This window comes from Rhinopithecus roxellana, chromosome 4, assembly GCF_007565055.1.
Source record: "Rhinopithecus roxellana isolate Shanxi Qingling chromosome 4, ASM756505v1, whole genome shotgun sequence".
Taxonomy (NCBI): Eukaryota; Metazoa; Chordata; class Mammalia; order Primates; family Cercopithecidae; genus Rhinopithecus; species Rhinopithecus roxellana.
The window spans coordinates 44807380-44835254 of NC_044552.1; the positions used below are offsets into that span (position 1 = coordinate 44807380).

At 33.2% G+C, this 27875-nt stretch overlaps 1 pseudogene; it reads left to right on the forward strand.

Annotated features, from left to right (window-relative positions):
• Window positions 1-14805: 14805 nt before the first annotated feature.
• Window positions 14806-15369, forward strand: LOC104666633 (annotated as a pseudogene).
• Window positions 15370-27875: the final 12506 nt, after the last annotated feature.

Sequence of the window (27875 nt, forward strand, 5' to 3'; positions counted from 1 at the left end):
CATTTTCATTTTAATGTGCCTGTCTGGGTGTGGATTTTTTATGTTTATCCTACTTGGAGCTTATTGAGCCTCTTAGATGTGTAGATTAATGCTTTTTATCAAATTCAGGAAGATTTCAGGAACTAATTTTTAAATTTATTTTTTGGCTCCTTTCTCCTTTTTTCTAGTAATCCCATTTTACATATGTTGGTACACTTAATTGTTTCACACATTTCCATGAATCTCTGTTTTCTTTACTTAAAATTTCCCTTTTTCTCTGTTCTACAGATTGCATAATCTCTATTGAACTATCTTCTACTTTACAGACTCTTCCTTTGGCCAGTTCAATTGTACTTTCAGTCAATCTAGTTAATTTTTACTTTTGTTTTCTTATTTGTCAACTCCATAAGTTTTTGAGATGAAGTCTCATTTTCTGTCGCCCAGGCTGGGATGCAGTGGTGTGATCTCGGCTCACCGCAACCTCCATCTCCCAGGTTCAAGCAATTCTCCCGTCTCAGCCTCCTTGGTGGCTGGGATTACAGGCACCTGCCATAATGCTGGGCTAATTTTTGTATTTTTGTAGAGACAGGGTTTCACCATGTTGACCAGGCTGGTCTTGAACTCCTGACCTCAGATGATCCACCTGCCTTAGCCTCCCAAATTGCTGAGATTACAGGCGTGAGCCACGGTGCATGGCCCATAATTTTCATTTTACTGTTTTTATATTTTCTTTATTTGATTTTTTTCTTCTATTTGATGAGACACTATCCTCAAACCTCACTTTAATTATTTAGTTCTGTTTAGTTAGTTCCTTGAATATAGCCACAATGATTGTTTTTAAGTCTTTATCTACTATATTCGACACCTGGGTTACATCAAACAAAATTTCTATTATCAAATTTTTTCCCCTGCATATGTGTCACACCTTCCTGTTTCCTTATAATTCTTATTATTTAAAACTGGTAGTTTTAGATAATACAGCATAGCAACTCTGAATATTAATTTGCCCAAGCCTCTGAGGTAATATTGTTGTTTGCTTGGTCATGTTTTTATTTTGTAAGTGATTTGTATAAACTGTGAAGCTGATTTCCTTTGTGTACAGCATCTGATATTCCTGCTTAGAACATTTTTGTTATTGTTTCTATCAGTTAGCCTGGATATGTTGGGGTCTCCTCTGCATCAGAATGAGTGAATTTTTTGTTAAAGGTTGTGTTTAAGCTCTCTTAGCCAGTTAGGTGTTTACCCTTTACCTTTGGATGTATAAGTGGCTTGAAAGTGGCTTTCACAGTTCAGTAAGTTTACATTTTTTTCCACATATTCTGCCAGGTACTAGTAACTTAAATTTTTCCTCTCTCATCTCTCCTAAAAAGGCACAGCCTTGGACACCCACACAATCTTCCAGACTGCTAGAGATGAGTGCAACTTTGTTTTAAAGGCTTGTGTCCTGGGAGTTGTTCCTGGTTCAGGGTAGCTTCTCGGCTTCTCAATCAGCCAATGTTTGGTTAGGGGTTGTGCTCAAACACCTTCTTTGTATCAATTAGGTTTCTGCCTTTTACTGATGCATCTGCATGTGGCTTGGAGAATGTCATTGAGTCTATTTTCAGAATGTTCCAGATTAGGTGCAAATTAGTGCTTGTGCAAAGCCTTCCCAATCCCCAGAGTTGATTATCATTTCAGGAGAGTTCTTTTTGACTGTTTATCTGTTTTATTTATTTATTTTTGTCAAAGTTTTTATTGCTCTGCCATTTTCCTTATTTCTATAAGTATCATAGTATTATGAGTGCCCTCTATTATTTTCTACCAAAATCTCCGTCGTTTGCAACAATACTCTTAGATGCTGAATTCTTTACCCTCTATTCTAAATAACATGAGTCCCCTCAGACATGCTGAAGAACTCTTAGGCCTTATGGCTTGCTTTTTCCTCTGACAGAACTCCTGCATCATTACATAGAATCTGGGAGCAGAGAAAATGGCCCACTTTTTTTTAGAGTGACACTCCTGCTCCACAAGTGGGTGCTGGAGGGGGTAGCAGCTTCTAAACTTCTTGTTTTGCCCCTTCTAATGGGGAGACTTTTTTCCCTACAAACAATCCGAGGCAGGGTAATCAGGCGTAGTGTCAGCCTGCTGCATTACCACTGGAGTGGTTTTACTGCTCAAATGCCGTAGACTCTCAGTTCTTACCAAGATTTAGTCAATTTTCTTGAGGGAATGATTCTCAATAAGTTGTATATCTTTAGAACAATGTCCAGACATTTAAATGGTTTTTTTTTTATTGTTTGTTTCATAATTTTCTCCAGTTAAGTGACTGTTTTGGCAGAAAGCATATCTACTTTATTCCCCACTCCTCTATTTCAGAAGCCTGTCCCTGCTCATTCACTTCTGAGTGTATCTAGGCTCTTCTTCAAACCAGGAAGATAGCTCAGTGTCCATCAGAGTTCTGGCAGGGAATAGATGGCACATTCTGACATTAACTGAGACTACTTTAATAAAAGTATGGGGAAGTTTAAGAAATAACCAGTTTTAGTGAAGCATCCAGGGTATGGGAATATTAGGAAGCATTATTACAGGAATTAAAGGGGCAACAGAAGAAATTGTTTTAATTGAGTTTGTAGGGAGGTAAAAACCATGAGAATGGTACCCCCCAATGGGCTGTATCTGTGGATCCTACTCTTATTAATTCGTTTCCTGCTTTGTTGTGAGTTTTTAACCACTCAATCTCTACTGGTTTCTTCTTATCAGCCAAAATAATTCAGGTGCGGAGAAGAAGTGGAGTGTAGCAAGGAAACTACAAACTCTTTCTCCTCCTTCCACATTTGAATCTTTTGTTGGTTCTTTCTGTTGTGCAATGGACCCAGAAATGGGACAGAATGGATTTGGAGCAAGCAAATAGAGACAAATCAGCCTTACTTACAAACATGATTACTCAAACATTCTTGATATTAAAGATTATCACAGCCTATGGCTTTATGTTAACTACAACATCTGACTCCTTTAGATATTTTCAAAACTGTGCATCCAGGCTGAGATTGCCAATTAGCTTTACATATGATCATTTAAATTTTTTACCATTTGGACTCTACAGTACTTATTCCTCCAGTTTTAATTTCTGGCCCTCAGTATCCCCATCAGTCTGTTAAACAGTCCCTAAAAGGCCTTACTTCCTGTACATTGGCATGGCCTTTGCTCAGTATCAATTTTAATTATAATATCTAAGGACGAGCTAGCTACAAAATGTGCCTGAAGGCAGAAGATGAACTAAAGTGTGACTTGAGTTTATATGTTGAAGAAAGCCTTACCATCAAGGTAATAATTTAATTTTGACAAAGTTAATAAAAAACCTTCCTTTTGTAAAACATAGTAAGCTAAGAGAACTCAATGTTTTAAATTATTTTTTATCTGATAGAATAAAATCACATATGTATAAATATATATGATTTATATATAACATTTAGTTATATATTATCTATAATTATATAATTATATATAATATATATTTAGATAATGTATATTATTATATAATATATATAATTATATATAATATATATTTAGATAATATATATAATTATATATATTTATATATAATAATTTTATATATAATATATTATATATTATATAATACATGTTATATATTACATATAACATATATTATACATTATATATAATATATAAATATATTTTATTTATAATATATTTATAATATATTCACATAACTATGTAACATATTATATAAATTATATATTTATAATATATTATATAATATGTTACATAATATATTATGTTTTTATATGTTATAGATAATATATATTTGATATTATATAAAACATATAATCATATATATTATATAATATAGGACATATTATATGTTATAGGTTTTATGATATATATTATCATAAATTATATATACATTATATATAATGTAATTTTATATATTTTATTTTATTTATTATAATATATATATTATATATTATTATAAATATAATTATATAATTATATAAATATATAATTTTATATATTTTATTTATTATAAAATAATATAAATTTTATATACATTTTATATATATAATGTATATAAAACTTGGAGAAGAACACTTACTGTTTTTTTTGATAGAAGGAGGCACTTCACTCAGTTTATTGGGTACCTGAAAATAATTTGAGTATAATTGAAAGGAGTATGACTTAAGGTACTATTAGATACATTTTAATACTGAATGTGTATATTAAATGAAATCACACTCACTCAATTTTAGCAACAGCAGTGTGTTAAACACTGTGAAGTCTCTAGTATATATCAAGAATATATAGTTTGGACCACTGATACTTTTTATCAATTAAATAAAAGATTAGCTTATATTGCCTTTGGCATCCTCGATTATTTTCCCATGAAAAACAAATTAAAAAATTACTGAAAATCTATGTATTATTCATGTAAAATGTTAGTTTGAAAGCTTAGTCCTACTGACATTAATTTAAAACTTAACATTATATTGAAAAACTTATCTAATATCCTGCAATGGAATTAACAATTTTTTTTCCTTTCCTAAAGGCCTACTTGATTATGATCTGTGCCCCTTTCAAGAGAAGGGCATCGAATGTATTTACAGGAATTGGAATCCATCCTCAGAATAATGGGGGACACATTCAACAATTATGATTGCAAGAGATCACCCACTCTGGGCTTTTTGAAATTTTTAAATAATCGATCAAGTATTTTAGACAGTGTGTGATTGGAAAATGTCTGGGAAGGTCAGTGAAACATGACAAATTACAGTGCAATTCTCATAGGTTTGTGATTCTACAATTCATCTTACAAAACCCATGTCTACAAGCAACAGAAGCCCAAGTGCATACTTATGACTAGCTTTTCAAGGGAGTTGCAACTTCTTATTGGGATTATAATTTAGTTTAGGGGGTTAAGAAAAATGCTACTTATGGATTTTTTCTTAAAATTGAGTATCTCTAATTTTAACTTTCCAATTCAGCTTTCTGTAATTTTTGCCTCCTGTCAGTGTTATATATGTTTCTGAAACAGAAGGTTAAAGGAGAACATTTCATGCTCTGTCAAGAGAATTTCCTAAAGAGTATCTCGAAAACAGGAGAATTAAAAGTGACATTGAATATAATTTTATTTGATACACACAATGAAAATGGGATATAACTTTATCTAGTCAATGATACCTAGCCATAAGAATATTTTGATTCTTTGTGTTAGGAAACTATTTTCTTCTGTAAGTATTGTAACATAGTTTTCCCAACAAGAAGCAAATCTCCATTTATCTGAATAGATCTTGGCAGTAAAATGTCCAAAATATACTAAACCCTGGCTTCCAAGTTGGCATCCTTGCTGGGGAAAGAGAAGGGATAAGCACTGCTCTGAATGACATATGAGAGTTAAAGTGATTGGTCTTCATCTGATGGAAAGAAGTGAGAAACATGAAGAAAGATTTTAACCCCAGAAAACTGATCATAGATAACAAACCATAAATTAGGACCACTATTTAGAAGCCTATTTACCATGAAACTGATAAACTACATGGTTTATAGCCCCTAATTTTAAAAAATTCTTTCTTGGTAGATATCCTATTAATGTATTCAAACAAGTCATGTGTTTTTGTTAACACTGCAAAAGTAACTCATTGGTTAAAATAGTGCCAATCTACAGTTTTCGTGGGTGGTATTGGCTTAGGTATAGGCAATTTTGTGATCCAACAATAGGGATGCTGAGTTTAGATATATTCGGTTACAGTTTAACCGTTACAGTTTTGCAATTTGTGCTCACTTCTATCTTTAATTAAATTGGTGCTGGCTGTCTTGGTCTAAGAATGGCTACAGTGTTCCATAACCTCAATATTCTGACACAGGGACTCCTGCCCAGCAGGTGAAAAAAATACGAACAAATCCTACCTGCCCAAACACAAGTAAGTAGGTAGTGAGGGAGAAATAGGGTTTGAAATGCTTATAACTCCAAGCTGATCTTCAGAAGGTCTAAATATAAAAGCTCATATATGGAAGTAAATTATAACAATTCTAAATGTTTACCTGATATTACCAAAAATGAGCTATAAAGCTAAAAGTAACTTTCTCTACTACTAATAAGAAACAATATTTGATTATACTAAAGAAAAAGTATTTTTTATTCTTTCAAGTTATTGCTATGAAAGAGCTATCAAAGGCTGCAGCTGCAAAATATAAAAAAATTAAAATATTTTGGGAATAGATGCAGCAGTTAAATAAAAATGTGTTGTTTTTTCATATTTTGTGATAATTTTGATATTTGTCAGCTTTTTAAAATTTGGAATTTCAAAAAATTTGAAATATTTTCTCCTTCTAAATAAATATTCAATGTTGTGCCTAGTCTATGTTCTTTTGCTTACGTAGGATATTGGAAATTGTATGAGCTTCATGTTTCAGAAAACCCAGATCTGCTGCTTCCTTACTGTCTTCCATGATATTTTTTGGTCCAACCTTTCTGTGACCAAATCCTACCACCCTGTTGCCAACACTCCTAGAAGATCTGGGATTCGTATGAAGTTAATCTTAAATCCAAAAAAAAAAATAATAATAATAATCCATCAACACTGCTGCAATTCATTAACAGGAAAATGTTCAGATTTCAAATTGTTTTTTTTCTGGCACCAGGGATGTATGATTAACTGAGGTAGACATTTGGTGTTATTCTTATCTTCACTATCAAACCTTACCCCATCCAAAATACTAGTTCTTTCCATTGTACATGCCTAGAATTGAGCTTAAATTATGCAGATATGTTAAGAAATGTTTTTATTAACCCCTTATACCTTCCCTTAATTACCATAACTATTTTAAAAGTCATTTCACAGTGGATTGTCAATGTTTCCTTTCTTAAATGTATTAGTCTGTTCTCACACTGCTAATAAAGATATACATGAGACTGGGTAATTTATAAGGAAAATGAGGTTTAATGGATTCACAGGTTCACATTGCTGGAGAGGCCTCACAATCATGTCATAAGGTGAACGGAGGAGCAAAGTCATGTCTTACATGGTGGCAGGCAACACAGTTTGTGTATAAGAACTACCTTTTATAAAACCATCAGATCTCATGAGACTTATTCACTATCATCGTAAGAACAACATGGGAAAGACCCTCCCCTATGATTCAATTACCTCCCACTGGCTCCTTCCCAGGACATGTGGGAATTATGGGAGCTACAATTCAAGATGAGATTTGGGTGAGGACACAGCCAAACCATATCATCAAGCAAAAGCAATTTAAGACTATATGTTTGCATTTACTTAAAATTAAATTTTCAGAAAAATGAGGCTGTTTTGAAATCCTTCTTGGGAAAATTCAGTTTTTCCCTTTTTCAGTGTGCCCTACTTCCTTCCAGTAAAAAATAATGAAGTCAGTGCTCATAGAAATTACTTGTGTGCTTCTTGTATTATATATGGCTTTCTGTCTTAGATTTTAGTTACAAATCAAACTGACTAAATTTGTCAATAAGGATGTAAACTAACTGAGGACAGAGAAGACATCTTTATTCTTTGCAAATAATAAGAGTTTAGAAGTATTTATTAAGATATGAGGACAATTTCATTGTCGCTCTTTATTGTGTGGTCCTATCCAGAGTCATACAGTAATTAATTTTTGACTGCCTACTGCTGATTACATAGTTACAATTGATTAGAGAAAATATTGATTTGTTTTATTGAATTATATATCTTTTATAACTTGAATCTTTATTCTAGTTTGGAATCTGTCTTTTATTTTTAAGGATTTGACATTTTTATTTTTTAATTATTTGGTGATTTAATCATTATAAAATATATGGAGACTTTTTAAAAAAATAAGATAGGGAACATATAATCCATTATCTTTCTGCCACAAGTTTTACCATGAGAAATTATGTTTTTGTAATATTTAACTCTTTAAATATAATTTACACAAACAAATTTAGTTACATGTAGTCTTGATAAAATATTTAAAAAAGCAGTATAACACATTTAATAAGAGAATTAAAAATATTTAACTTTAAAACAACAGTTACATTAGATACTGAAACTATAATGTGATATTTCTATAGCATATTACTACCTAAATGGCACATTTGCCAAATAAATAAATCGATTAGACTGATGTCTTAAGAAAATCTCCCAATTGAAATGACATAATGACCATAAATTTGTACTATTTATACTAATAGACCATCAATTGGTCCTTAATCACCTTGATACATAGCATTATAAATAGCACAAATAAGTTCAGTTGAAAGTGACTCAGATGATCCTTTGCATTGATATTTCTATTGTATATTTTCAGAAATTATTTGGAATTGAATAAAGGGCAGAAAATGTATTTGAGCAGCTTTTGTTAAGCATTTTATTAATTAATTTGAACATTTGTAACTGAACAGTTAGCACTGCCTAAACAACAAAGTCCAAATCCTTTCCCTGATTAATTAATTTCCTTCCTTCCTTCCTTCCTTCCTTCCTTCCTTCCTTCCTTCCTTCCTTCCTTCCTTCCTTCCTTCCTTCCTTCCTTCCTTCCTTCCTTCTTTCCTTCCTTCCTTCTGCCCTCCCTCCCTCCCTCCCTCCCTTCTTTCCCTCCTTCCTTCTTCCTTCTATGGCTGAGTAGTTACCAGAGGCTGGGAATAATAATAATGGGATGAAGGAGAAGCGGGGATGCTTGAACAAGTACAAAAAAAGTTAAAGCATAAACAACATCTAGTATTTTATAGCACAACAGGGTGACCACAGTCAGTAATAATTTAATTTTACATTTAAAAATAACTAAAAGAGTATAATTGGGTTGTTTGTAACACAACGAATAAATGCTTGAAGTGATGAATACCCATTTACCCTGATGTAGTTATTACACATTGTATGTCTATACCAAAATATCCCATATACTCCATCAATATATGCATCTACTGTCTTTCCTTCAAGCTCAGGTTTCTCTTCCTCCATTAATACTTCCAAAAACATTTCAGCTCACTTTAATCTCTTTTCCCTTTCTGAACCTCTGAAACTTTTTAACCACTCATTACAAATTAATCTTTAAAATTCCTTATGGCTTCACATTTCTCCATGTCTGAAAGAGTACACTCAAATATTTTGCACTGTAATTACCATTTCCCCTATTTTAGCTTTCCTATATCATCTCTAGTCTATGACATCATCTAGATTTCTAGAACCCATTTATTTTTCCCTAGTTATCCACCTTATTCACTTTACACCCTTATTGACCATATCACTTTCACAACACATTTTCATGCCCTACCTTACACAAGTACCTTGCTGCACTGATCTGATCAAAACGCCTTTGACTAACCCAATAATTGCTTTATATATATACATAATATCTAAAAAGTTGATATCTTCTATGGCAAAAATTATGTAGCCATGTAGATCAGTGCCATTGCAAATCTAGCCTTCAACCTCATGTGAAACTTCAGTGTGTATAGAAAATCCTTTTGTGTCTTACCTAGCTAACTATATCATTTTTTTATCTTCAACAATCTCTCCAGACTTTGCTTTTTTCTTAAGCCCCTTTCACAACACCCACCATAGTCATTTTCAATAGACTTTCTGCCTTTTTTCTCTGACTCTAAATGAATGGGTTAAATTGAATTTATTACATGAACTCCTTCAAATTCAAAATCCTAATAACAAAGTAAACAGGTTTGCTATGATATCCCTTCATTTCATTTAGTCCATGCGAAAAAGATACTCCATTTCCTCTTTAATTCAACCAATTCATGTCCAGATAATGGCTTCTTTAAAATCGCTGTAATCCTTCTCATCTACTAGATCTTCTCCTCTACTACTTCATTATTTTTCACATTCTACATGGTTTTTTTATACCTAAAGTCTGACCAGTCCTCTTTCCACTCACTAACAAATTTGTTCTCTATATTTCCATTCAGAGTGATATTTCTAATCTTGTCAGTATTTGCAGTTTCCATTCAACCAAGTACAGATGAAAAATATTTTTTTTAAATAAAAATACAAGAAAAAATACAAATAAAAACAATACAGTATAACAACTATTTACGTAATGTTCACATTGCATCAAGTGTTATTAAGTAATTTAGAGATTATTTAAAGTATACAGAGCATGCAAATATTGTTCCATTTTATATAAGGTACTCGAGTATCTTGGCTTTTGGTATTCTCAAAGGGTCCTGGAATCAATTTCCCCACAAACACCAAGAGATAGCTGTATAGATAGATTTGATACATTATTCTTTCTTCAACATTCTCAATGTATTCTCTATAACTTTGTTTATAACCCAAATGTCTTAGCCACACTAATCAGGCCTATCATGAGTCTAGCTCATCATTCAGCTGCCCTCAAGCCACATACCCCACATTTCTTATATACCACATATTATCTTTTATTTTTTATCTCAGTATATGTTGCTTCTTCTTCCTGGAATGCCTTTTCCCAATCTTTCCTGTGAAAATTCCCATATGTAACTTAAAGTTTTCCTGTTCTATAATATTTAACCAGATAGTTCATTTTCCAATGCTCTTATCCACCAGTTTGGGTTTCACAATCTTCTTTGTGCTCCGTGGCATTGTGCTTGCCTTCTGTCTTTTGCAGTTATCTCTGCAGTGGAGGTGCAGATAGCTTCTTTTACCCAAGATCACATTAACTTTAATACAAAGGGCTTTTCACCCAAAATCAGCTTGTTGCAAACCATCAAATGATCCCATTTATTTTCTTCTGGTTTTGCTTTAACATCTCATATTTTGCAGCTGGAAACCATCATTCTTAGCAAACTATCACAAGAAGAGAAAACCAAACACCGCATGTTCTCACTCATAGGTGGGAACTGAACAATGAGATCACTTGGACTCGGGAAGGGGAACATCACGCACTGGGGCCTATCATGGGGAGGGGGGAGGGGGGAGGAGGGAGGGATTGCATTGGGGAGTTATACATGATATAAATGATGAATTGATGGGTGCTGACGAGTTGATGGGTGCAGCACACCAACATGGCATAAGTATACATATGTAACAAACCTGCACGTTATGCACATGTACCCTAGAACTTAAAGTATAATTAAAAAAAAAATAATAAATAAATAAAAAAAATAAAATAAAATAAAATAAAATAAAATGCTAAAGTCATATACTCTGTCTTTAAACACTGTGGGCAAAATGAATAGCACTGTTTAGCACATATTATAATGTCACATTTACTTTGCATGATTTGTATATTTTATTAAGCAGTAGGCATTATTGAACAAAGTACTTAGTACTATTCTGGGCATAAAGAACTGGATTGAAGTGTCTATGATTTATTGGTATGCAGTGGGCAGGGCAATGAGAGCCTCCCTAAAGGGAGGTTTGAAGATTGTGTTTAGATATATGGATATAAACACAGAAACATCTTCATCATTCATATTTTATGTCAGAGCCCAGAAGATAGTACAACTTTATTCATTTATATATTTTATTTCTTCAATATATATTTATTGAGTATCCAATAGGTTCTAGGCACTGTGTCAGTTCATGGTTATATGCTGGTGAAATACTATAGGTATATCTAGCTGTTTGACGCAGTTTTTAATCTTACTATTTCAGTTTCAAATAGAAAGTGACAACAATATCATATATCAAATAAGGAGAAAGTAAATGCTTCTGATCTAATATAATTAACTATTTGCAGGTATAAGGTAGGCAAAGACAAATTCACGTCCAGCCTTGAATGATGCTAGAAGAAAAATTTCCATTAGATGTCTGCATAAGCTTTCATTTAGTTTCTATATGGATAATTAGCAGATTAGAGTCTTTATTAGGCAATGCATATCCACCTTATAACCGAGGAATACTTTTCAGTTATTCGTAGTCTACTGGGTCAGAAAAAGTGTAGCCATTTTTTGTTTGGAAGTGAAGGAAGAAAATAACCATTTTCGAATACTTGCCATGATTCTGTCAGTGAACTAGCCATTCTTATATGCTATTCCATTTGATGTAACAGACCTACTATTTATATTCTTACTCTCATTCCATGAACAATGGTTCAAATATTCAGAAAAATGCATTCCCAAGGGCAAATATTTAATACATGTCAGAGTTATTAATAAGATTTTAATTCAGCATAATATTCTTCCTATTACCCAGTTGCTATATGATCAAAAACACTGGTTTGAATGGGCCTTTATCTGACCAAAGACACAGAAAAGTCAAATAATTTATTGCTAGAGATGTGACTGTAGGGTAGTAAACCAATGAAATCAGGAATAAGCACAAGAAAGCTTATTTGCTTTCAAGGAAATCATATTCTATAGTTAGCAAAAATAAATTAAAGTGTGAGGAACAGTCAGTATGAATATTTAAGGCCCCAGTAGATAGTACAACTGAAAAAGAATTACACTTTGAACAGAAATAATAATATCACTTAATGGAGATGTCAATGGAAAAAAAATCAATAGATGAAGAAACTTGTCCATCTGATAGATTTTCATGACAAGTTGCCAGGGAGGATCATTTCAGGAAAATAATACCACACTAGATGAATTAGTGTCAAGATTTAGCCCCTCATACTTTTAGAACTGTTTTGTAGGAATTTAAGTTCTCAAACCTGTCTATGAGATCTTATATTCTGCCTCAGAGCAGAGGCAAACTGGCACAAGATCACCTTACATCATTTTCTATCCTCCTAAAACATTTCATGAGAATCTTAGGCTGAACATAACCCAGAAGCGACACAGACATTTTCCTTTTGAAACTATGGGTTTGGCTTTATTTGTTTCCCTTATGAGAACTAAAAAGAAGTTAAGGCTGAAATTATTTTAAGATGTTTTTACATGTAAATTTAAAGTATTTGTAACTAACTTGTATTTCAACTTTGTATTAAAAACATCTTAAAATAATTCCAGTCTTAACTTATTTTTAGTTCCCATAAGAGAAAGAGATCAATCATGACTGTATACAATTAGAAACCCTCTGTAGTCCTTCATTAATTTATTCATTCAATAATATTTGAGTGTATATTTTGTGCCAGGCTCTGAGCATGTACTAGGAATATAGAGGTACACAAAACAGACATGGTTCCTGCCTTCATGGAGTAGCAATGTAAGGGAAAACACTTCATAATGTTTAAAAAATGCTTTAGGGATATGAGCCATCTTGGTATACAGTCTAGATAATCCTTCCGAAATATCTGATGGCACAAACATTTTAATAAAAGATTAATTAACTTCCTGTTGGTTATTCTAAGGGAAAACTGACATTAAAGGAAATGTGACAGCTTTTATTTTGCATATCTTCTGGTATTGTTATTGTGAATAACTTATTGTAAATACAGAACCATTTGTTTATTCTCTGTAATGAGTATCTCTAAGTTTTGCTTTCCTGGTATCCATCCCTGCTATGGTCTGGTAACAACACCTGGATTTTCTGTGAGGAATTACTATTCTTTTATTGTACACAGTTTGTGTGTCTATCAGTTCAGGTGCCCTGTGTTCTTTTTGCCAAGAAGCAGGCAAGGGACTCAGTCCAGAACAATTTGAGCATTTTTTTTTTTTTCTGCGCATTTTGAGTCAAAGAGCATAAAAATACAGATAAGGAAAAAGTTGGTTTGTCCCCTGACAGGACCCTGAAGAGTTAGGCCAATAATTCTGCAGCCTATATTCTCTTTGTAGCTCTCTTCTTTGAATTTTCTTCAGTTAAACCCTGCCTTAAGTGTTAGGGTACAATGGTGAACAAAAGGGATGTGATCTTTGCTCTGACAGTGGTTAAAGCACAGTGGGGAGGATAGACATTTATCAAATAATCAAATAAATAAATTAGTTGCAAATTGAGATTAAAGAAAGGCCAGAAAAAGATTAAGACTGAGTATAAATGAGGTGTTCCTTTTAGTTAGTGTCATGGAGGGTGTAAGCCCCTGCTCATCTCTCTTACTTGGAAGGAATTCTAAGATTCATTGAGAGTTATAGTCTAATTTGATTTATATAGGTAGATACAGATGAACTCACACAGAAAACCCCAAGAAACCAAAGAGAACCAGCAGCCTCCATTGATGTTTGTTTGTTCTATCTGAGGAATATGTGTACAAACAAAAGTGTTTTTTTTTTTTTTTTAATTCAGTAGAATACTAACACCATCAAAACTAAAGTGATATGGATCAAAAAGGTGAAGCAATTATAATACTGTTAAGCTTGTATGGAATAAATATAAGGCACTCAACACTTCACATTATATACTTACAGGTAGCTAAGAGATAATTGAATATTACAGGAAGGTAAACCATCTGCCTTAATGATTGTGGTAGATATTGCCTCACAGTTGAAACTTTTCTATGCAAGTGTTATGTTTCTTTTGGAAGAAAGACAGTCATGTTGTGTTTCTCTTTATAAATGATTTTCCATGATTCAAAAAGCAAAATCAAAACAAACAAACAAACAAAAAGTCATTATCAAAAATAAATTTGTCAGAAGACGGAAAATATACATTTAAGTAAACAAAGGTGAAAATCAAGGTTGAATAGTTATTTATTTACAGGTTAACTCTTCTCCCCATATAACATTCATGCAACTGAAAACAGCAAATATTATAACTATACTTAATCCTGTAAATTTTTAAATTTCTTATACGGCTAAAAATATTTATAGGTGAACCCATTATCTAATTTATGGATGTAAAATATTTCTTATTAATCATAAAATATAATACTGATAAAATATAAATATTAGCAATAATCTTATTCATCAACAGTAACCCAAATTCAAGGAAGAAATGGAAGTAATGACTGGCAATATAAAAACAAGAGCTAGAATTTCACACGATTCTTGGCCTTGCATCCTGGTGTAGCTCATAGGTGTTAACTGCTGTTGTCATGGTTCATCCGCTAAACTGCATTGTCGCTGTTTCCCAGAAGATGGGCATTGTCAGGAATGGGGACCTGCCCTGACCCCAGCTCAGAAATAAATTCAATTCCAAAGAATGACCACACCCTCTTCAGTAGAAGGTAAACAGAATCTAGTATTTTTGAGTAGGAAGACCTGGTTCTCGATTACTGAGAAGAATCAACCTTTGAAGTATATAATTAATTTAGTTGTCAGTAGAGAATCCAAGGAACCACCACAAAGAGCTCCTTTTCCTGCCTAAAGTCTGAGTAATGCCTTAAAGCATATTGAGCAACTAGAATTAGCGAATAAACTAGACATGGTTTTTACAGTGGGAGTCAGTTCTGTTTATAAGGAATCCATGAATTAAGAGACCATTTTAAACTATTTGTGGTATGGATCATGCAAGACCTTGAAAGTGACACTTTTTTTCCCCCAGAAGACGATTTAGACAAATATACACTTCTCCAGAATACCCACAAGGTGTTGTCTCTGATGTGAAGGAGGAGAAAGGCATTAAGTACAAATTTGAAGTATATGAAAAGAATGATTAATATAAAAGTGTTTTCTGATTTATTTCAAGTTGTTCTCCCTTTCTCTAAAATCTTATATATCGTTACATTAGAAAAAAAAAGATTTTGTTGACTTTAGATCTATGAATAATTATTTCTAAGCAGCATGTTTTTATTCCCCATTAATCTTAGACTATATCAAACACTATTTATAAAACATTCTTGCTGTAACTGTCTAAGTGCTTCTCTAAGGCCAGACTGTCTCCAGCACCTGCTGCGAAGAGATGCCATTTCACACTCATCACATGTGACATGTTCACCAGTCATTGACATTGTCAGGTTTTTAAATGTTGGCAGTATTTATTAAAGGTGAAGATGCACATAGCCTTAAAAAAAAAAGAGTTAGATTACATAAGCTTGTTTTCTGACTCCAGCTATATATACTTGCACCTATTTGTCATCATTACTTTTTCACCCCCTTTTGGAAAATATGTTTTAAAATTTTGAAGAAAAATCTTATTCATTAATTATAAAAATTTCCCAGATTATCCATCAAAAGATACTTATGAATTCTACATGAAGTTTGCCAGTTACTGAAACATGGTACACCTCAGATGACTTCTTGATTTTAATTTTATATTTAAAGATGTATAAATAAGTATCTTTTTGTGACTTAGATTTGCAACTTATTTTATCTTAATATTATAGACATATTTTTCTGTATTTTTGTTTTGTTTTTAATAATCAATATAGTTGAAATAGATAGATATGGGATTTTAGCCCCCAAGCTTTTCTACGTATTCAAATTTGATCAAACCCATTTTAAACTCTAAACATACTTTGGGCATATATAAGTGGCTAAAACAATTTATTAAAAAATGTTATTTAACTTTTCTTTCTTTTTTTTTTTTTTTGAGACGGAGTCTGGCTCTGTTGCCCAGGCTGGAGTGCAGTGGCCAGATCTCAGTTCACTGCAAGCTCCGCCTCCTGGGTTTACACCATTCTCCTGCCTCAGTCTCCTGAGTAGCTGGGACTACAGGTGCCCGCCACCTTGCCTGGCTTGTTTTTTTGTATTTTTTTAGTAGAGACGGAGTTAACTTTTCTTATTAAAACTTATTGGCCGGGCATGGTGGCTCATGCCTGTAATCCCAGCACTTTGGGAGGCCTAGGCATGCGGATCACAAGGTCAGGAAATCAAGGATAGCCTGGCTAACACGGTGAAACCCCGTCTCTACTGAAATACAAAAAAAAAAATTACCCGGCATGGTGGCGCGCGCTTGTAGTCCTAGCTACTCTGGAGGCTGAGGGAGGGGAATCGCTTGAACCCGGGAGGTGGAGATGGCAGTGAGCTGAGAACGCGCCACTGCACTCCAGCCTGGCGACAGAGCAAGACTCCATCTCAAAAAACAAAAAAAACTTATTACAGTGCATTACGCAATGATTTGAAATAATTATAGTACTCACTGTTGTAACCTGTCTTTACATTTCATTAAATACTTTGATAAAACAAGAGTTTTGGAAGAGGAAGAGCCTTTTGTTTTTAAGGATATATCACAATTTATTTATCCAATTCTATTTAATGGAGCATTTTATTTGTTTTCCATCTTTCCTTACTATGTAGATTTGCCAGAAACATTTTAATTTTTTTTTTTTTGCATCTAAGTCTTTGATTATTTTTAAATAATCAGTAATTAGAATTAATACTGTTGGATTTGTGCTTGTATAATTTGGATTTTAGAACAAATTTTATTGTTTACTTACATTTTTTGCTGTATGTCTTTACTTTCAAGCGGAATTGCTTTCATAAAATGTGTAACCATATTTTCATCAATTATTTAAATAATGATTGCATTACCTGTCCTTTCAGACCACAAATTTTCCTTCTGGAGTTTTGTGGTGATTTTTTTACGTTTTTTTTTTTTTAATTGAATGAAGTGAATGCTATTCATTCTAAGCCCTCTGGCATTACAAGGTAGTTGGGGAGAGGTCAGTTTGGCTGTTTTACTCCCTAACCTCTCCATTATCTTCTCTTGTTTAACAAAGCAGAAAGGAAACCTAAGAACAAGCAACAGTTTGCTTTAATGAAAAAAAAAGTTTGCTCTTTGGGCTTACACAGTATATAATTTTTAACTTATAGTTAAATAATTTTAATATAATTTACTTGATAATTTATCTTTTCTGAATTTTGTAGTATGTGAAGGACTCTTTTAGATGTATAGAATTTTCTCTTTAGCAGAGAAAATTAGTTTTCTACCAAACATACTTATTATTTTTATTCTATTTGTTAACACATTGTCCTCAAGAATATGTACTAAAACTCTATTGGGGCCAGGCGCGGTGTTTTACACCTGTAATTCCAGCACTTTGGGATTACGCCTGTAATCCCGCTGAGGCGGGTGAATCATGAGGTCAGGAGTTGGAGACCAGACTAGCCAATATGGTGAAACTCCGTCTGTACTAAAATTACAAAAAATTATCTAGGCGTAGTGGCAGGCACCTGTAATCCCAGCTACTCGGGAGGCTGGGGCAGGAGAATCGCTTGAACCTGGGAGGCGGAGGTTTCAGTAAGCCAAGATCACGCTACTGCACTCCAGTCCTGGCCACAGAGTGAGACTCCATCTCAAACAAAACAAAACAAAACAAACAAAAAACAACCAAGATAACTCTATTAGATTATTTTTCTTGTCTTCATAACTATCACCTTTAACTGTTTTCGTCCATTTGCTATTTCTCTAAATTCCTTGACCATATTTATTCCCATACAAATTGTTTGGCTTTCTAAAGTCCATTTCTACCTTTATTAGTATGAAAGAAGTTTTTGTTGTTGTTGTTGTTGTTGTTGTTGTTTTGCATTGTGTCATTACAATTTGTGGTTCCTTGTAATATTTCTAACTTTATTTACCTTTTTAAAAATCTCATCTCAGTAAAAAATCACCCTATCTTTTAATGTGTTCTTCACAAAATTAATGCCTATTCCCAATGACCTTTCTTTTCTGTTGCCCATGATATGAATGATGAAATGTCTGTTTATTCTGATTATTCCCTCAAACACCATACCCCCAGCTATGATATTAGAGTTTTCTTGAATTCAGACCCTCCTTGTGCATGAATTTAGGATCTCCTGTTTACACCTTAAGCAATCTTGATAACTAAGGTAAACTGACATCAAAAGTCCGGGAACTCAGCATTTTGGTATAAGTAAGGGCTAAAACCAGCAGTTTTCCTACTTTTCTTTCTAACATTAGCTAAATTGTTGCTCCCAAATATACTTGGTTTTTCTATGTTCTCCAGTAGCATATTTGTGATCTAGAAGAGAAAGGTGGCTAAGAGGTACAATTAAAAAAAAACCCATCAAAAAGTGGGCTAAGATATGAACAGACAATTCTCAAAAAAAGACATTTATGCAGCCAACACACATATGAAAAAAAGCTCATCATCAGTGGTCAGAGAAATGCAAATCAAATCCACAGTGAGATACCATCTCACACCAGTTAGAAAGGTGATCATCAAAAAGTCAGAAAACAACCAATGCTGGAGAGGACATGGAGAAATAGGAATGCTTTTACACTGCTGGTGGGAGTGTAAATTAGTTCAACCATTGGGGTAGACAGTGTGGTGATTCCTCAAGGATCTAGAACCAGAAATACCATTTGACCCGGCAATCTCATTACTGGGTATATACCCAAAGGATTATAAATCATTCTACTATAAAGACACATGAATACATGTGTCATTACAGCACTGTTTATAATAGCAAAGACTTGGAACCAACCCAAATGTCCCTCAATGATAGACTGGATAAAGAAAATGTGTCACATATACACCATGGAATACTATACAGCCATAAAAAGTGAGTTCATGTCCTTTGCAGGGACATGGATGAAGCTAGAACCCATCCTCAGCAAACTAACACAGGAACAAAAAACCAAACACCCCATGTTCTCACTCATAAGTCGGAGCTGAACAATGAGAACACATGGACACAGGGAGGGGAGCATCACACACCGGGGCCTTTTTGGGGGTGGGGAAAAAGGGGAGGGAGAGCATTAGGACAAATACCTAATGCATGCGGAGCTTAAAACCTAGATGATGGGTTGATAGGTGCAGCAAACCACCATGGCACATGTATACCAATGTAACAAACCTGCACGTTCAGCATATGTATCCCAGAACTTAAAATAAAATAAAAAAATAAAAAAATTATTCTCCAAAAAAAAAAGAGGTACAACATAACAAGAATATTCAACAATATTCAGGTAATACCTTTTAGACATGAGATACTGAGCTAGAGACTGGGAATTAAAGCCCTGAGCACACCAAACACTACACTACACTACACCTTCATGGAGGTCGCAGTTTAGTGGGAGAAAGTAGATTTTAAACAAATCAAATATACATATACATATACATATATATACACACATACTATATATGTATTTAACTACAATTCTGATAAATGATATAAAGGAAAAGTATATAATAATTTCTATTTATACTGGAAAAAGAATTGGCCAGTGTGGGAGATCAGAAAGCTTTGCTGAACGATTGCCTTTTAATGAATGTGTAGGAGTAACTAGGTGAAGGCAATTGAAAACAGGGATTCAGAAAGAGGAAAAATGTACATATGAAGGAACTGAAGTAGGCTTTTTGGAGGGTTAGTGAGGTCAGATTGCCCAGAGCATAATGAAAAGAACAGAGACTGGCAAGAAATGAGGCTTGAAAGGTATTCAGGGAACAGATCATGCAGGGACAAGATAGAGGGTACTTGAAAGGACTGGCTAGTCATGCAAAAAAGTTAGGACCTCATCTTGTGGGTGGAATTTGGGGATATTCAGGCTTTTGTGAATCAACAAATTTTATTCAAAAGCACAAGACAGATATACCTTTGCATTCTAAAATGGTGACACTGTTAATCATACTGTTCTTTGAAGTTTTTTTTCACATACATTAACTGGTATTTCTTTACAATTTTTCAAAAAAAAAGTCAGTAAGTCTTAACCGTTGTAATTTTAGAGGTAAAGAAAATGTAGCAGAGTAAGTTGAAGTGACTATCCTAAATTTTCATATAAGTTAGCTGACGTTACATGATTCTTAAATTATTTTTTTTTCTATTTAGATTGCATTTAGGGCTATTATGCAAAAAAGCTCATAAGATCTTTAAAGTGCTTATAGATTCTCCCTTGTTTTTTATTATATTTGAGACCCAATTTTCCTATTCCTCAAAATTATTCCCTTTATCAGTTCAGAAAAGTGGTTTATTCATCCTGTTTCTGTTTTTCTTATAAAATAGAGATAATAGCCTTCAACAGTGATATCAAAACTAACTATGTGATATGTATTAAAAGTGCTGCTGTTGGAAACATTACATAAGAACTAAGCATTAGGCTTATCTCATATGGGGTTATGGGAGAAATAACTAAGCAATTATTTCAACATGCTTAGAAATTCAAAGCACAATGCAAATACTAATCAAGCATACCATGCATAAAGGCAAATTCATTAGTAGAGAATACAGAGGATGTAAAACTTTTGAGTATGGTAACAGATATCCAAAGGTGTTATATATTTCAGGTACCTCATGAAAATGAATATGAAAAAGGCATGGACTGTTGCATTCTCATGCTTCGAGTATCTAGCATTATATGAATGAATGATAGTAATTAAGTCTCCTTCAAAATTATTTTGCAAGTGACAGAGTCTCTCCTTGACCAAACTGTAGATGGGCTTCTCTGAGCCCTCTTTTCAACTTGGCCTCATCCTTGGGCCTTGTTCCCAAGCCCATCCCAGTTGTAATAAGAATCCTGCTGACTGTACTCTTCACAACAGCAAAGCCATGGAATGAACCTAAATGCCCATCAATGGTAAACTGGATAAAGAAAATGTGGAACATAGACACCATGGAATACTACACAGCCATAAAAAAGAATGAAATTATATCCTACACAGCAACAAGGATAGAGCTGGAGGCCATTATACTGAGCAGACTAACACAGGAACAGAAAAATAAATACCACATGTTCTCACTTTTAAGTGGGAGCTAAACATTAAATACATATGAACACAAATAAGGGAACCAAAGATCCAGGGCCTACTTGAGGGTGGAGGTTGGGAGCAGGGTGTGAATCAAAAAACGCTTTGTCAGGTACTATATTTACTACCTGGCTGATGAAACAGTCTGTACACCATACCCCCACAACATGCAATTTACTTATATAACAAACCTGCACATGTACCCCGAACCTAAAATAAAATTAAGAAAACAAAAACTAAAAAAAAAAAAAAACCAAACAAACAAAAACAAAGGCAGATTGTCAGAATGGATAAAAAAGCAAGACCCATCTAAATGCTGTCTACAAGAAGTATATTTAAATAAAAAGACACACATTGGTTAAAGGATAGAACAAGATATATCATATTAACACTTGACAAAAGAATGCTTATGGGCTGTGGCTATTTAATACTGCAGTAGATTTCATTGTAAAAATATTACCAGCAATAAGCAAGTTCATTTCATAATGATAAAAGTTTTAATTAATCAAGAGGATATGACAGTCCTATACATTTATGTACATAATAACATAAAAGTTTCCAAATACATGATACAAAGAAAATGGACAGAACTGCAAAAGAAACAGGCAGATTAATAAGTATAGTCTGAGATTTTTGTATCTCTTTACTCAATTGATAGAACAAGGAGACAGAAAATCGGCAAGAATAGAGGAGACTTGAATACATTCTCCTCAAGTACGTATGGAACACTCACCAAAATAGACCTTACTCTAGATCATGCAACATATCTTAATAAAAGGATTAAGTCAAAAGGATTTAAGTCATATGAAACATATTCCCTGACAAAAAAGCAATCAAATTAGAAATCAATAACAAAATTATATCTGGAAAAACTCAACCATTTGGAAACCAAGTAACACAGATCCAAATAACCCTGGGTCAGAGGTAATAAAAACAGAAAGTAGAAAGTATTTTTAACTAAGTGAAAATGAAAACACAACATATGATAAATTGTGGAATGCAGCTACAACAGTAAATAAAAATTTTCAACACTGATATCTGTAATAGAAGAGTCTCAAATCAATGACGTTGACTTCTACCTTAAGAAACTAGAAAAAAAGAAGAGAAAAATTAAACCCAAAGGAAGCATTGGAAAGGAAATGATAAATACATGTTATGGTCTGAGTGTTTGTGCTCCTCCAAAATTTATATGATAAAGCGAGATCACAGAGGTGATATTATTAGGAGATGGAGCTTTGTGGACATGATTAAGTCATGGCGGCCAAGCCCTCATAAGTCAATCAATGTTCTTAGATAGATGACCCAAGAGATCCCCTTAACCTCTTCTGCCATGTAAGGTCACGGGGAAAAAATAATGCATCTATGAACCATGAAGTGGTCCCTCACCAGACATCAAATCTGACAGCACCTCGATCTTGGACTTTGCAGTTTCCAGAACTGTGAGAAATCAATTTCTTTTGTTTGTAAGTTACTCCGTGTATGGCATTTTGTTTTAGCAGGATGAAGAGACTAAGATATCAAAGCTGAAACCAATAAAACAGAAAAACTGTAGGAAACATCAATACCACCAAAGATTTGAGGAGTTCAATAAAAGTAATAAACTTTTATCTAGTCAGACTGCTCAGGAAAATGAGAAGATATAAATTAATAACTTTGGAAATGAATAATGTGATATTATAGATTCTATAGATACTTTGAAAAACAAGGCAATATTACAAAATTTATGTGAATAAATATGGCTAAATTGCCAAAATTGAAAAATTCCTTGAAAAATGAAAATTACCAAATCTCAATCAAGAAAAGATAATCTGTATTGCCCTATATCTATTAAAGAAAATTTAGCCATAGTTGAAAACCTTCCTACAAAGAAAACTCCAGACCCAGATAGCTATACTGCTAAGTTCTACTAATTATTTTAGGAAGAAATAATATAATTCTACATAAACTCTACCCCAGAAATAAAAACGAGTACATATCAACCCATTCAATAATGTTGACCAGACAATGATTTTTTTTGTAAAAAATAAGAAAACTTCCTCATGAGCATGAATGTATAAATTCAACCATTTTTTGAAGCAAGCAAGATATCCTCCAATAGGTGAATGAGTGAAATGTGGCGCAGCCATATAATAGCATATTACTCAGTGATAAAAATAAGTGAACTATCAAGCTATGAAAAGACATGGAGGAACCTAACTGCATATTGTGAAGTAAAACAATTCAATCTGAAAAACCTTCTTACTGCATTATTCCAACTATGCAACACTATGGAAAAAGCAAAATTATGAATATGGTAAAGAGATCAGTGGTTGCCAAAGGACTGGCAAGAGAAGAAAATGATACATTGGCAGAGTGGAGGGTTTTTAGGGAAGTGAAAATACTTTATATGTTACTATAATGATAAACACATGTCATTATACCTTTGTGTAAAGCCATACAATGTACAACAACAAGAGTCAACCCTAATGTAAACTATGGACTTTGGGTGATTATGTGTCAATATAGGATCACCATCATAGCAACTGTACCACTGTGGTGAGCGATATTCATCATGAGGGAGGCTGTGCATGTGTGGAGGCAGGGGGTATACAGAAAATCTCTATCTTTGTCTCAATTTTGCTGTGAACATAAAACTGCTCTAAACAAGTAGTCTTTCTAAAAAAAAAAAAAAAAAAAAAAGAGAGAGAGAGAATCCAGCTAACTAGTATACAGCCTCTATGAAGAACAGTATGGAGCTTTATCGATAAACTAAAAATATAGCTACCATATAATACAGCAAATCTGCTTTGTATATACTCAAAATAAAGAAAATCAATGTATCAAAATGATATCTATACTCTCATGTTTATCACAGCACTATTCACAATAATGAAGATATGGGATAAACCTAAGGATCAACCTAAGGGAATCAACCATCAATGGATAATTATTTTTTAATGTGGTATACACTGTGTGTGTGTGTGTGTGTGTGTGTGTGTGTGTATACCACATTAAAAAAACCTATTTATCCACTGATGAACATTTAGGTTGATTCCATATCTTCATATCTATAATAAAATTATATATATAATTATAAAATTATTTTATATTTATAATTTTATAAAATTATTATATATAATTATATATATATATAGTACTCCATCTATATATAATGGAGTACTATTCAGACATGAAATTAGTGAGATCCTTCATTTGCAACATGGATGGGACTGAAGGACAATATTAAGTGAAATAAACCAGGCACAGAAAGACAAAAGACAAATACCATATGCTATCACTAATAGGTGGGAACTAAAAAAAAAAAAAAATAGCAAAGAAATAGCAAAGACTGAGTTCTCTTTTCTTTCTTTCTTTCTTTTTTTTTTTTTTCGTTCCCACCTATTAGTGATAGCATATGGTACTTGTCTTTTGTCTTTCTGTGCCTGGTTTATTTCACCTAACATTGTCCTTCAGTCCCATCCATATTGCAAATGAAGGATCTCACTATTTTCATGTCTGAATAGTACTCCATTATATATAGGTGGAGTACTATATATATATAATTACATATATAATAAAACCCAAATGTCCATCAGTGACAGACTCGATTAAGAAAATGTGGCACATATATACCATGGAATACTATGCAGCCATAAAAAAGGATGATCTCATGTCCTTTGTAGGGACATGGATGCGGCTGGAAACCATCATTCTCAGCAAACTATCACAAGAACAGAAAACCAAATACCACATGTTCTCACTCATAGGTGGGAATTGAACAATGAGATCACTTGGACACAGGAAGGGGAACATCACACACCGGGTCCTATTTTGGGGAGGGGGTAGAGGGGAGGGATAGCATTAGGAGATATACGTAATGTAAATGATGAGTTAATGGGTGCAGCACACCAACATGGTTCATGTATACATATGTAACAAACCTGCACATTGTGCACATGTACCCTAGAACTTAAAGTATAATTAAAAAAAAAAAAAAAAAAAAAAGAAGAGAACTAAGGGGATAGAGAGTAGAATGATGGTTACTGGGAAGGGAGTTTGTTAATCGGAACAAAAATACAGTCAGATAGAAGGAATAAGATTCATTGTTTGTTAGCACAATAAGATGACTATAGTTAATTAATTTATTCTATATTTCAACATAACTAAAAGGGTAGAATTGGAATGTTCATAACACAAATAAATGATAAATGCTTGAGGTGATGGCTTCCTGGCTTACCTATTTTGATTGTTACACACTGTATGCTTGCATCAAAATATTACATATAACCCATAAATATGTACAACTATGATGTAGTCATAAAAATGAAAACCAAATAATCTTGCTAAGTCAGTTTAGCAAGAATCCCCCACCCTTCATATCTGATCATCTGGCTTGCCTTCAGCAAGAATCTCATTAAGTCAGTTTAGCAAGAATCCTCCTCTGAGTAATTTTCCATCTACTGATGCCTTCACTTTGCTCGTTGTCTATAAATCCCCAGCTGTTGTTCCTGTATTCGGAGTTGAGTCTGCTCTTTTTACCCTATTGCAAAAATCATTACATCTATTGCTACTAATTCTGAATAAAGTAGTCTTCATTTTTTAACTAGTGTCAGAATAATATTTCTTTATTACTGGTGATAATTAACTTATGCAATCCTTTTTCCTTTTTTACTGCTACTTTCCCACTCTCAAAAAGAAGAATCTAATAATCTAAATAATGAGATTTGAAATTATTAAATTTTTGCATTTGTTTTAAATAACATGGTTCTTATCTACTATGAAAAAGGAATTTAATATGAGGTAAATATCTTGTAGAGATGACTTTGAAATATGTCATTATGATTTGTGTGTGTGTATTTCATCTAAATTCAACGATTCACAGCAGAAAAAGCATGTACCACCGAGGCAAGCCAATTCCATATATTTAAGAGTGGAAAGCAAACTGAGCATTATTTATTTATTTTTAAAACATATTTTGACTAGTTTTACATTTCTGTGATCATATGTAGACAGGGCTTACATAAATATTGTCAATAATAATTAATATTATTACTGAGCTTGATAAAGACACATTCATTTCAAACTTTTACCCCCTTAACTATTTATTTGCATGTTGGAAACTATATGGAAAGAATTTCATATAGTTTTCATATAGTATGAAATTTCATATAGTATGCGTTTTTCTCTTAATTTCAAAAACTACCTCAGAAACTGTTTAGGTATGGAATCATTTCAACGTGTATCCCATCAGAACTGTGTTTGCATATGTCAGATGAAGACTCTTTGATTCAATGGTTTAAATGCTTGAGCATGGGAAATACTGTTTTAATATTTGACTTGTGCATGTATGCCCACCTGAGTGTGTGTGTGTGTGTGTGTGTGTGTGTGTGTGAGTGTAGACACTACTAATGAAAAATATTACTATGGTTACAAAAACCTTTTTTAACCTTTTATTTTATATTTAAATCTATGCTTAGAAAATAAGATTGTTTACAATAAAATATTGTCTTTTATTTTTTCTGATATTCTGTAGAGCTCTTTTTTTAACCTAAATAAATATTTTTAAAAATCTGTATGTTGGCCAGTCGCGGTGGCTCAAGCCTGTAATCCCAGCACTTTGGGAGGCCGAGACGGGCGGATCACAAGGTCAGGAGATCGAGACCATCCTGGCTAACGCGGTGAAACCCCGTCTCTACTAAAAAATACAAAAAACTAGCCGGGCGAGGTGGCGGGCGCCTGTAGTCCCAGCTACTCGGGAGGCTGAGGCAGGAGAATGGCGTGAACCCGGGAGGCGGAGCTTGCAATGAGCCGAGATCTGGCCACTGCACTCCAGCCTGGGCGACAGAGCGAGACTCCGTCTCAAAAAAAAAAAAAAAAAAAAAAAAAAAAAAAAAAAAAAAAAAAAAAAAATCCGTATGTTATTTGTGAGGTAAAGTACAACTTTAATGCATACATGTCTGCTAAAGAAAACAGATAAGCTTATCTAAACATCATTTTTTTTGCCCAATTGTCAGCTTTCATTTTATCACCAAATGTATTTCATTACCAAATGGCAAGAATGACATTTTAACTCTCAGCTGATGAATTATTTAAAACATTTTTCAACAATTATTATCTTTCATAAAGTTTAAAGTCAGTCAATGGTAAAATGAAAGAAAACATTAGCAAGTTAATGTAAAAAAGTAAGCGCTACATAGACAAACATATGATTTAATAGATACATGTAAATTTTTATCAGAGTATAAATTTTTCACTGGATTTTTATTCCCATGTTTCTATATCTATTTTTTCTATTTAATATATATTATGTTTAATATATTTTCTCCTTCATCTATTTCTTGAGCAATTTATACTACCCATCCCCAAACCACTACTTCTCCCTCATTCTTCAATGATCAAACATCTTGTAAAATGAAATATTTGGTAAATAATTTGACGTATTCTGTAGATGCTGTCCCTTCAACTGACTTTTTCTCTTCTAAGTTTGAGGACTCTGCCTCAGCCAAACAAAATAAATTAATTGAATTTCAGAAATATAA